The sequence below is a fragment of the Ranitomeya imitator genome, chromosome 3 (genome assembly GCF_032444005.1).
Source record: "Ranitomeya imitator isolate aRanImi1 chromosome 3, aRanImi1.pri, whole genome shotgun sequence".
Classification (NCBI taxonomy): Eukaryota; Metazoa; Chordata; class Amphibia; order Anura; family Dendrobatidae; genus Ranitomeya; species Ranitomeya imitator.
The window spans coordinates 493,800,148-493,813,662 of record NC_091284.1 but is presented as its reverse complement, the minus strand read 5'-3'; positions in this window follow the sequence as shown (position 1 = coordinate 493,813,662).

The window sequence follows — 13,515 nt, the reverse complement described above, 5'->3', positions numbered from 1 at the left end:
GGGGTGAAATTAAGTAGGTCTGATATGATGCCAACAAACCACAACACACTAACAGAAGCACAACAACAAAATGGCCAGAATGGAGGGTGCCACCTGTTGTAGGGGAAATAAATAGGGTCACTGATGATGATTTAAATTAATTTCAGGCCTCAAAACTGTTAAATGTCCATTTTATAAGGTTGCAAATAAAAAACTCAATACAGAGGATTATATGCTCAAAATACGCAGCCACACCTTGCCAACGGATGACATACGGATCACTGTTCAAGGAACATTTCTGCATATTACGACCGTAAAATAGGGACCGTATTTTTATGTTAGGTGTGACGCAGGCCTTACTGTTTCAAAGCTGAAAATATCAAAATTGTGACTTTTTTTTCCATATTTTATACCAGTAAAAATTATTTTTAAATTAAAACATTATTACTTTCCATTTTTTCAATTGTTGTAAAAAATTTATTTTGATCATGCATTCCTTTTATCAAACAAATTTGGACAGCTTTACTGGTCATTTTTAACAAGAATTGGAGAATATGGCAAATGATCATGAAAGCAAGCCTGGAATTTATAAGTAAAGAACTTAACGCCCATGAGACAGTGACATCCTATATAAATATATTAACATAATATCTCTTTTATGCTGCAGTCATGCAGAAGTATAATTTGCTGTGTAAAGAGAAAACATTTAAAATACATTATAGCAAAATCATGTTAATGTACGCATATAGACAAAATATTCTTAAATTTCTTCATCATGAAATTTTGTTCTACCTAAAAAAACTGATTTTAACCCCTGTAAGACCTTTGGTGTAAGTTTACGTCATGGTAAGGAAGAGTTTACGAAGGGAACTTACGTTATAGGAACATACAGCCATATTGTCTTCAGATATGGTGATCGGGTCAATGTGCCTGTTGTTTCTGACAGTAGGGCACCAGGACTCTGGGCCACATGGGGGTTGGCCGCCCCTATAACTAAGATTGCTGTGATTGGCTGTTCAATTCTTAACAGCTAATCACAGCGAATTCAATGTTTCGGCAAATTAAATTATAGTATCAAAGAACTGGAGACCCCAAACATTTTGAACTGTGTCGTCATCAACTTGATTCCAATGCAGTTCAATTCCGTGATAGAGCAGCGAGACACAAGCTCCCTGCCCTATCACTGCCTATAGCAGCTGCAGTTTACGAGACATCAGCTTACTTACGCAGGTGGCACAATGATGAAATTGCATTGCGCCTATTACTGCGCACGCAGAAACTTACCTTGCTTCCCGGGTTCCTCGCCGCGTCCTGCTTTTTCTTCCGGGTCCTCAACCGCGCTCGGGATCCCGTTCCCCGCGCATGTGCGCTAGGTTGCTTAGGTCATGGTAGCATGCACTCCCGGCTTCCTTATGATGACAGATTGTACTGACCCAGAAGCGCTGTCCTGTGTGAGCAGCGGCCTCCAGGTATATCAAATCGCTTCCTGCTAGAGGAAGCGCCTGATTGTTATTGTGCCTTTCCATGCTCTCTCTAGGTCCACTTAGGTTTCTGTACTTCAGATCCATGGTTGCCTCCAGTGTTTGTGTGCTCTGCTCAGTCCCTGTACACTTCCAGTGTGTGCTCTGCTCTATCCCTGCATGCTTAGAGTGCGTGCGTGCTCTGCTCTGTACCTGTATGCTTCCAGTGTGTGCATGCTCTGCTCAGTCTCTGTCTGCTTCCAGTGAATGCTCTGCTCCGTCCCTCTACTCCTCCAGTGCAAGCTCTGCTCCATCCAGGATCCTGTACCCTCTGCATGTTTTCTCTGTTGCTGCTCCGCCCATCTGGTTCTCGGTGAGTACCCTCATTCTCCTCGTTGTCCTCGAGCCGCCCCTCTGGCACAAGCTATCACAGTGTATCTCCCTCCTAGGCTTGCCCCTAACGGTCCCTGTGTAAGGGTCGGTTCCACCTGGTCAGCTCGCCTGGGAACGGTCGTCACCATGGTCCAGTGGGTGCAATCCAGGAATCATAACAGCGATGCTCTTCAGACCCGCTATTGAAGAGGAGACAGAGGCTGTGGTGCCAGGAATAAGGATTAGGTGAGTATAATCTTTATTTTATTTTATATTATCCAGCTGTGCAAGCCATAATACTATAGATAAGGGGCTGTGGAGTCATCATACTATAGATAATGGGTTCTGCGGGTCATTATACTATAGATAAAGGGCTGTTGAGCCATCATACTATAGACAAAGGGCTGTAGGGCCATAATTAGTGTTGAGCATTCCGATACTGCAAATATCAGGTATCGGCCGATATTCGCGGTATCGGAATTCCGATACCGAGTTCCGATACTTTCTCAATATCAGATACCGAAATCGGAAGTTCCCATAATTCAATGAGCCAGTTTCATTTAATTCTGCCAATGAGGACTCCTAACAAGTGTGGGCACATCCTGTTATGCATGTTAGTCATGTAACTACTGGCATGGCTGTGATTGGCTGCTGAAATGATGTCACGATGCACTATAAAATTCGCTGCCTCCATTTTGGGTTCACTCTGCTGTGAATTCAGGTAAGGACAGGACGCTGTTGTTCTGACTGAGGGCCAGTTTGAGATAGCGATTTGCTTCATTGTGCTTTACCCAGGCTAATTTAGCAACCGCTGTGTGAGAACCTTATTTTTGCCTTGCAGCGCTGTTCACGGCTGTCTGCAAGGTCTCTGTGTGTGAGTGCAGCTCACTCTGTAGTCTGATCTGCAGCCACAGCCGGTTGTAGACAGGTCAGTGTGCGCCACTGCCTCATACTGTTCCATTGTCCTTTTTTCAGTTAGTGCTGCCTGTTGCACATTTTGTCCTGATTTACCCTATTTGTGGGTTTCCATCCGTATCCTGCTAGATTGTGGAAAAACACTATATGGGTGTACATAGAGGAGCTTTTCTAGGCCTTTCAGCACCGTTCACGGCTGTCTGCAATGTCTCTGTGTGAGTTCAGCTCACCCTGTAGTCTGTTCTGCGAAAAAAACAAAAAGTTAATAAAGTTCACCAAACACTCCACTTTACAGTTGTGTAGGCCACATTAGCTCATATTAAAGTCTAGTTCACACTTTATAAAATTAGTGTTTCTTATACCTGTTAGCAGCTGTTCAGGACTAAGCACACTAAGCCCTTAGTACTTTTCAGCCTATCTTTATCAGTCTACCAAGATGAAGAAGGCAGGGAGTAAGGCACGTGGTCGTGCGCATGGAGGTGGAGCAGGGAGAGGACGTAGGGATTCTGTGCCTCCTGCGGGCACCGGTGACTCATCATCCCCCAGTTTTAGCAGGGAACAATCCTTAATGCGCAGCTTTGTAGGAGCTCACTGTACCCCGCTCCTGCAGGATGAACAAATTGAAGCCGTTGTTGGATGGATGGCAGCTAACGCATTGACTTCAATTAGTGCCACATCCTCTCAGGCACAGAACACTGAAGAGTAGGGTTGAGCGACTTTTAGTTTTTTAGGGTCGAGTCGGGTTTCGCGAAACCCGACTATCTCAAAAGTTGAGTGGAGTGGAATCGGCCGATTTTCGCGAAAAGTCGGGGATCGACCGAAAAACGAAACCCAATGCAAGTCAATGGGGGAGCATAGTCGGCAGTGAGTGGAGGCCAGGAAAACATGTACAGTGCCCATTTTAATGGCAAAAACATCCATTCTTGTTACTGAAGCTTGTCAATCTTAATTTACCTTATAATAATAGTAAGGCATTGGAAATTGGGGGTCATTTGGCTAAAGTTGTGGGGGGTAAGGCTGGTTCAAGTAATTAGTGGGCCCAGGAAATCTGGACCACATCACGGCAGTGGAGCAGGGAGAGGTAAGTATTTCAACTTTGCAAGTGCTGTGATCCTGAGCAAGCAGGGGGGGCCCACTCTTTGGCATTGGCACTGGCACAGGGCCCCTCAAAGTACGGCGGTGTGTTTGCACGGCGGGGGCGCCTCCCACCGGCAGCGACACTTTTGCGTACTATGAGGGGCCCTGTGCCAGTGACGTCGCCAACGAGTATTCCTCCCCCCACCTGATGAAGGAACCTGCACTTTCATCTGCACCTTCTTCTTTGTCCCCGTGTAAGGTGGTATGGTATGCGGGAAGAGGAACCTGACTTTCAGCAGGGTCACAATCTTGCTGTGTAGCGTGCACAGGGAATGTTGCGTTATGTGTCAATGTACCAGCAGACTCATCTATCACTGGCTGGGCAATGGGCAGGATGAGGAGGAAACACAGATATAGGCCCAAAGAATAAAGTGGGCTAAATGCAGTTCAAAATTGTAACAGGACTAACCAGGGGGCATTGCTTTGTTCAGTGGAGGACAACTGTAATGAGAGGCTGACACAGAGAGTAGGCCCAAATCAGTAAGTAGTCTAAATGCAGTTCAAAATTGGCAACAGTAGTAAACAGGCGGCACAGCTTTGTTCAGTGGAGGAGAACAGCAAGGAGCGGCAGACACCGATAGTTTGCCCCAACCCAACTAGTAGGCCAAATGCAGTCTAACATTAACAACTACTTAACGAGAGCCTGAAAATGGAATTTCAGGACAGGAAACCAGAAGAACAGCAAGGAGCGGCAGACACTGTTAGTAGGCCCCAACCCAACTAGTAGGCCAAATGCAGTTGTTCCACTTAACAACTATTTAACAAGAGCCTGAAGATAGAAGCTCAGGAAAGGCAACCTGGAGAACACCTTGGAGCGGAAGACACTGTCTCTACAACCCAGACCCAACTTGTAGGCCTAATGCAGTGTTGTTTCAACAACTACTTAACGAGAGCTAGAAGATAGAAGCTATGGAGAGGCAACCTGGAGAACACCTTGGAGCAGGAGACATCGTCTCTACAACCCAGACCCAACTTGTAGGCCTAATGCAGTGTTGTTTCAACAACTACTTAACGAGAGCTAGAAGATAGAAGCTATGGAGAGGCAACCTGGAGAACACCTTGGAGCGGCAGCCACCGTCTCTACAACGCAGACCCAACTTGTAGGCCTAATGCAGTGTTGTTTCAACAACTACTTAACGAGAGCTAGAAGATAGAAGCTATGGAGAGGCAACCTGGAGAACACCTTGGAGTGGAAGACACCGTCTCTACAACCCAGACCCAACTTGTAGGCCTAATGCAGTGTTGTTTCAACAACTACTTAACGAGAGCTAGAAGATAGAAGCTGTGGAGAGGCAACCTGGAGAACACCTTGGAGCGGCAGACACCGTCTCTACAACCCACACCCAACTTGTAGGCCTAATGCAGTGTTGTTTCAACAACTACTTAACGAGAGCTAGAAGATAGAAGCTATGGAGAGGCAACCTGGAGAACACCTTGGAGCGGAAGACACCGTCTCTACAACCCAGACCCAACTTGTAGGCCTAATGCAGTGTTGTTTCAACAACTACTTAACGAGAGCTAGAAGATCGAAGCTATGGAGAGGCAACCTGGAGAACACCTTGGAGAGGCAGACACCGTCTCTACAACCCAGACCCAACTTGTAGGCCTAATGCAGTGTTGTTTCAACAACTACTTAATGAGAGCTAGAAGATAGAAGCTATGGAGAGGCAACCTGGAGAACACCTTGGAGCGTCAGACACCGTTAGTAGGCCCTACCGAAGTAGTAGCCCCAATGCAGTTTTCAAATTCCTATAGGCTGAAAACCAGACTATTGATGCTCAGCTTTTTTCAGAGGAGGACAGCTGTATTGAGTGGCGCAGACAGACACAGGTAGTAGGCCTTAAACAAAAAATTTGGCTCAATGCAGTTTAGAAATGGTTACAGGGTGTAGCATGGCTAAAGGGTGTGTAGTCGATGGGAGGTATGTGCCACATAAGTGCCTTGTTGCTGTAATGTAGCCCGGAATATTGCGTTGTTTTATATAACCATATGTTTGTGTTTCAGGACCTGTGGTGATGTCAGACCACATGGCTAATCATGTGATAGATTACTGGGTGTGGTTAGTCCTATATAAGACTAGCTAATCCTTTACACAGCAGATATGTGTGGAGGTGAAACCCTCCTGAGTGTGTTCGGCTTCAGGACTGAGCCGGATGAACTGGACACTTGTTTTCCTTTGCCTGAACCAAAGGCTATTTTGCTTTCTGTTGTTTTGCCACATGGTTTATGAAGCAATAAACCCAGTGAACTTTAAAGGATCACGTCTCCTGAGTGTCAGCCGTCGCAGCTGAGTGAGTGAAATCGCTACAATTGGTGGAGACCTGCGAGCAGCGTTCCCAGCGGAGACGTGAGTTTATTTTTGAATGTCCTGGGTCAAGGCTGTTGCAAGCCAGCAAGCATTGCCGGAGAAAATGGAGGACCTGCTGAAACACTTGGTCCAGCAGGAGCAAAGGCAGCAAGAGACCAACAGGCTGTTGATGCAGCAGATACAACAGAGCCAGCAGCAGATACAACAGAGCCAGCAGGAGCAACGGCAGCAGATGCAGCAAAGCCAGCAGGAGCAACGGCAGCAGTTACAACAGAGCCAGCAGGAGCATCAGCAGCAGATGCAGCTTCTGGCAACCGCCATCCAGGGCAAGGCGAGCGCCCCAACCCCAGGTTTGGCTGATGATACCCACGTCCGGAAGACGGTAAGACGTGCATTGCAGAAAATGACTCCCGGGGATGATGTTGAGGCCTTCCTGACGGTGTTTGAGAGGGTCGCTGAGAGGGAAAAACTTCCGCCAGAGCAGTGGGCAGAGGTACTTGCGCCATACCTGACGGGAGAACCCCAGAAGGCGTACTATGATTTGACCTTGCAGGATGCCAAAGAGTATCACAAATTGAAAGCCGAGATTCTCGCACGTCTGGGGGTGACACTGACTGTCAGGGCACAGCGAGTTCACTCCTGGGGCTATCACCGGGACAAACCACCTCGTTCCCAAATGTTTGATCTGTTGCACCTGGTCCAGAAATGGCTGCAGCCAGAGACCTCTGCGCCTGCACAGATGGTAGAACGGGTGATGATGGATCGGTTTGTCCATTCCCTCCCGAGGCCTATACAGTCTTGGGTTGCCCAGGGTGATCCCCAGAATGCCGACGAGCTGATCGGACTGGTTGAGAGATACCAAGGGTTGGAAGGCTCCTTCGGGAGGCAGCCCATGCCGTACTGGGGGTCCCAGAGGGCAGCTGAGTCCCAAAAAGGGGTGGTGCGTCCAAGGTCACAAAGGGCGGGGGAGGTGGTGCCCAAGGTCCCCACGGGTGATGTTATTTGTTGGAGGTGCCACAAGCCAGGACATATAGCTGCCCGTTGTTCCCAAGCCACTGAGCAGATGGACTGCAGCATGGGACACCGTTGTTCATACTATGCGTATCCAGTCTGTAGTGTGAACTCTCCATCCAACGAGGGACCTCAAGCGTGTCCCGTAAAGGTGAACGGTCGAGCAGTAACGGCACTGTTAGACTCGGGGAGCCTAGTGACCCTGGTGAGGGCCACTTTTCCTCTTCATCTGCTCCCAGGAAAGAAGGTCGGAGTGCGGTGCATACATGGTGATGCAAAGGACTACCCTATGGCCAGGGTGGACATTGAAACGGCATGTGGCACTGAATCCCACATAGTCGGCGTAGTTCAGGACTTGTTGCACCCTATAATTATTGGCCGGGATTTCTGTTTGTTTTGGGATTTGTGGGGAAAGGGTTCTGAGCTCCCTGGCAGGGAACCAGTGAACCCTGGAACGGTATTGCCACACCCAGAGGCAGACAGCTTTCCTTTTTGTGTTCTGGTTGGGGATGAGGAGGAAGTATCCCCTACATCTGACATTCTGGAGTTAGAGGTTACCGGTGAAAATTTTGGGACTGCCCAACATAGGGACCCCACTCTGAGGGAAGGCTTTAATAATGTCACAGTTATTGACTGGGTGGTACAGGAGCCGGGGGCAGACAAAAGATTTCCCCATTTTCTGTCGAGGGGGGAATTGTTGTACCGGGTCACGAAAATAAGGGAGGAGTTGGTAGAGCAGTTGATAGTGCCGGGTCCGTATAGACGGAAAGTGTTGGACATGGCCCATTCACACATCTTGGGTGGACACCTAGGGGTGGAAAAAACGCAGGAACGGGTTGTGCAGAGGTTCTATTGGCCTGGGTGTCACCGGGAAATAGTGAACTATTGCAGGTCCTGCCCTACATGTCAGCTAACTGCTCCTACTCCTCAGTTCCGGAACCCCCTTGTGCCACTGTCCATTATTGAGGTACTGTTCGAGAGAATTGCCATGGACTTGGTCGGTCCCTTAGTTAAATCAGCTCGGGGCCATCAGTATATATTAGTCATCCTGGACTATGCCACACGCTATCCTGAGGCAATTCCCTTGAGGAATTCTTCCTCAAAGAGCATAGCCCGCGAGTTGGTCCATGTCTTTTCCCGGACAGGTCTGCCAAAGGAGATCCTGACTGACCAGGGTACACCTTTCATGAGCAAGGTGATGAGGGAGTTATGCAAATCCCTGAAGATCTCCCAGTTGAGGACCTCGGTGTACCATCCCCAGTCAGATGGTCTTGTTGAGAGGTTTAACAAGACTCTAAAGAGCATGCTGAGAAAAGCTATAGAGAAAGACGGTAGAGACTGGGATTGTCTCTTACCCTATCTGATGTTTTCCATTCGTGAAGTTCCACAGGCCTCCACAGGGTTCTCACCGTTTGAGCTTCTATATGGCCGACATCCACGAGGACTCCTGGATATAGCCAAGGAAACCTGGGAAGCCGAAGTCACGCCCCACAGAAGCGTCATTGAGCATGTGGCCCTGATGCAGCAGAGGATTGCAAAGGTGATGCCTATCGTGAAAGAACACCTTCTCCAAGCACAAGAAGCTCAAGCCAGGGTCTACAACCGGTCTGCAAGAGTGAGGCAGTTCAATTCGGGAGACCGAGTTCTGGTGTTAGTTCCAACGGTGGAAAGCAAGTTCTTGGCCAAATGGCAAGGGCCATATGAGGTTGTCGAGAAACTTGGTGAGGTAAATTATAAAATTCACCAACCAGGAAGACGGAAACCATTCCAAGTTTACCATGTCAACCTCATCAAGCCATGGCAAGATAGAGAGCCGACAGTTACTCCGTCATTGTTAAGCAACCCAGAAGGTGAGGTTGGAGCGGTTACTATAGCAGAGACGCTATCGAAAACCCAGAAACAGCAGTGCCGGGAGTTACTCCAGAAAAACAGGGACCTGTTTTCAGAATTGCCAGGATACACGAAGGTCATAGAGCATGAGGTCCTAACAGAGCCCCATGTGCGGGTGAATGTGAAACCTTATCGTATTCCTGAGGCTCGTCGAGAAGTTATCTCCAAGGAAGTGGAGCGTATGTTGAGGCTTGGAGTCATTGAGGAATCCAAGAGCGGTTGGTCAAGCCCAATTGTCCTGGTCCCAAAACCTGATGGAGAGTGGAGGTTTTGCAACGACTATCGGAAGTTGAATGAGGTCTCCAAGTTCGACGCTTATCCCATGCCCCGTATTGATGAGCTCATCGAAAGGCTTGGGCACGCCAGATATATATCCACCTTGGATCTGACAAAGGGGTATTGGCAGATCCCCATGGCGCAGGAAGCCAAGGAGAAGACAGCCTTTTCGACACCTGATGGATGCTTCCAGTATGCCCGGATGCCGTTTGGCCTACAGGGAGCTCCGGCGACCTTCCAGAGGGCTATGGATAGAGTTCTTGCACCCCATAAGGCCTACGCTGCTGCGTACCTAGATGATATCGTCATCTTTAGCCCGGACTGGGAGAGTCATCTGGAGAAAGTCCAAGCGGTGTTGGATGCTATAAGAGAGGCCGGATTTACTATAAACCCAAAGAAGTGTGCCTTGGGTAAAGAAGAAGCTAAGTACCTTGGATACATAGTGGGTCACGGAGAAATAAAACCCCAAATCAGTAAAGTGGAGGCAATTCAAACGTGGCCAAAACCAGTTTCCAAGAAGCAAGTTAAAGCCTTCCTGGGAATCGTGGGATATTACAGGAGGTTCATCCCAAACTTCGCCACGATGGCTGCGCCTCTGACTGACCTGCTAAAAGGGACAAAACCAGTAATGGTTAAGTGGTCCGAAGAAACAGAGTCAGCCTTCCAAGAAATGAAAAACGCTTTGTGTAAGCAACCCGTTCTGATGGCCCCAAACTTCAAGAAAGAGTTTATTCTTCAGACCGATGCCTCAGATGTTGGGGTGGGAGCAGTCCTTTCCCAAGAACTATATGGGGAGGAGCATCCTGTTCTCTATCTGAGTAGGAAGCTGTCCTCATCTGAGAAGAACTACTCAGTCGTTGAGAAGGAGTGCTTGGCCATAAAATGGGCAGTGGACACATTACGGTACTATCTGCTGGGACGTAAATTTAGACTGATATCCGACCATGCCCCACTTAGGTGGATGAGGGAAACGAAGGGTAGAAATGCTAGGGTCACCCGTTGGTTCTTATCCCTGCAGGACTTCAGTTTCCATGTGGAACATCGGGCCGGAAAGCTGCACGGTAATGCGGATGCCCTATCAAGAATCCCTTGTTTAGTGGGAGAAAGTGCCAAGCCCCACGGCTTTAGGCAGAGGGGGGAGGTATGTAGCATGGCTAAAGGGTGTGTAGTCGATGGGAGGTATGTGCCACATAAGTGCCTTGTTGCTGTAATGTAGCCCGGAATATTGCGTTGTTTTATATAACCATATGTTTGTGTTTCAGGACCTGTGGTGATGTCAGACCACATGGCTAATCATGTGATAGATTACTGGGTGTGGTTAGTCCTATATAAGACTGGCTAATCCTTTACACAGCAGATATGTGTGGAGGTGAAACCCTCCTGAGTGTGTTCGGCTTCAGGACTGAGCCGGATGAACTGGACACTTGTTTTCCTTTGCCTGAACCAAAGGCTATTTTGCTTTCTGTTGTTTTGCCACATGGTTTATGAAGCAATAAACCCAGTGAACTTTAAAGGAACACGTCTCCTGAGTGTCAGCCGTCGCAGCTGAGTGAGTGAAATCGCTACAAGGGGTACACAGGCAGCATTGCTCTAGTCAATGGAGGACAATTTCAATTATGGACCGCAGACAGACTTAGTACGCCTACAATTAAAAAAGGATGCTCTATGCAATTTAAAATAGGTTCCAGGGGTACACGGACAGCATTGGTCTGGTCAGTGGAGGACTATTGGAAGGAGGGACCGCAGACAGGCTTAGTAGGCCTAACATAACAAAAGTAGGCTGTAGGCAATTTAAAATAGGTTCCAGGGGTACACGGGCAGCAGTGGTGTGGTCAGTGGAGGACTCTTGGAAGGAGGGACCGCAGACAGGCTTAGTAGGCCTAACATAACAAAAGTAGGCTGTAGGCACTTTAAAATAGGTTCCAGGGCTACACGGGCAGCAGTGGTGTGGTCAGTGGAGGACTATTGGAAGGAGGGACTGCAGACAGGCTTAGTAGGCCTAACATAACAAAAGTAGGCTGTAGGCACTTTAAAATAGGTTCCAGGGGTACACGGGCAGCAGTGGTGTGGTCAGTGGAGGACTCTTGGAAGGAGGGACCGCAGACAGGCTTAGTAGGCCTAACATAACAAAAGTAGGCTGTAGGCACTTTAAAATAGGTTCCAGGGGTACACGTGCAGCAGTGGTGTGGTAAGTGGAGGACTATTGGAAGGAGGGACCACAGACAGGCTTAGTAGGCCTAACATAACAAAAGTAGGCTGTAGGCACTTTAAAATAGGTTCCAGGGGTACATGGGCAGCAGTGGTGTGGTCAGTGGAGGACTATTGGAAGGAGGGACCGCAGACAGGCTTTGTACGCCTAACATAACAAAAGTAGGCTGTAGGCACTTTAAAATAGGTTCCATGGGTACACGGGCAGCAGTGGTGTGTTCAGTGGAGGACTATTGGAAGGAGGGACCGCAGACAGGCTAAGTAGGCCTAACATAACAAAAGTAGGCTGTAGGCACTTTAAAATAGGTTCCAGGGGTACACGGGCAGCAGTGGTGTTGTCAGTGGAGGACTCTTGGAAGGAGGGACCGCAGACAGGCTTAGTAGGCCTAACATAACAAAAGTAGGCTGTAGGCACTTTAGAATAGGTTCCAGGGGTACACGTGCAGCAGTGTTGTGGTCAATGGAGGACTATTGGAAGGAGGGACCACAGACAGGCTTAGTAGGCCTAACATAACAAAAGTAGGCTGTAGGCACTTTAGAATAGGTTCCAGGGGTACACGGGCAGCAGTGGTGTGGTCAGTGGAGGACTATTGGAAGGAAGGACCGCAGACAGGCTTAGTAGGCCTAACATAACAAAAGTAGGCTGTAGGCACTTTAAAATAGGTTCCAGGGGTACACGGGCAGCATTGGTCTGGTCAGTGGAGGACGATTGGAAGGAGGGACCGCAGACAGGCTTAGTAGGCCTAACATAACAAAAGTAGGCTGTAGGAACTTTAAAATAGGTTCCAGGGGTACACGGGCAGCAGTGGTGTGGTCAGTGGAGGACTATTGGAAGGAGGGACCGCAGACAGGCTTTGTAGGCCTAACATAACAAAAGTAGGCTGTAGGCACTTTAAAATAGGTTCCAGGGGTACACGGGCAGCATTGGTCTGGTCAGTGGAGGACGATTGGAAGGAGGGACCGCAGACAGGCTTAGTAGGCCTAACATAACAAAAGTAGGCTGTAGGAACTTTAAAATAGGTTCCAGGGGTACACGGGAAGCAGTGGTGTGGTCAGTGGAGGACTATTGGAAGGAGGGACCGCAGACAGGCTTTGTAGGCCTAACATAACAAAAGTAGGCTGTAGGCACTTTAAAAAAGGTTCCAGGGGTACACGGGATTAGTGGTGTGGTCAGTGGAGGACTATTGGAAGGAGGGACCGCAGACAGGCTTTGTAGGCCTAACATAACAAAAGTAGGCTGTAGGCACTTTAAAATAGGTTCCAGGGGTACACGGGCAGCAGTGGTGTGGTCAGTGGAGGTCTATTGGTAGGAGGGACCGCAGACAGGCTTTGTAGGCCTAACATAACAAAAGTAGGCTGTAGGCACTTTAAAATAGGTTCCAGGGGTACACGGGCAGCATTGGTCTGGTCAGTGGAGGACGATTGGAAGGAGGGACCGCCGACAGGCTTAGTAGGCCTAACATAACAAAAGTAGGCTGTAGGCACTTTAAAATAGGTTCCAGGGGTACACGGGAAGCAGTGGTGTGGTCAGTGGAGGACTATTGGAAGGAGGGACCGCAGACAGGCTTTGTAGGCCTAACATAACAAAAGTAGGCTGTAGGCACTTTAAAATAGGTTCCAGGGGTACACGGGCAGCAGTGGTCTGGTCAGTGGAGGACTATTGGAAGGAGGGACCGCAGACAGGCTTAGTAGGCCTAACATAACAAAAGTAGGCTCTATGCACTTGGAATTATCTTGCAGGGGTACACAGGCAGCATTAGTGTTGTCAGCGGAGGCCGATTGTAATGAGTGTCTGACAGTTAGTACTCCCAAAAAATAAATAGATGTTAATGTCTCGCAATACAACAAAACCAAAAAACAAAATGGTGGCATACTTAGGTACAGGGGTGGGCTCCTTTGCTGAGTTTCAGACCTAGTAATTTGGCGCAAAGTATTTACTGGTGTAAATATAGGACACTT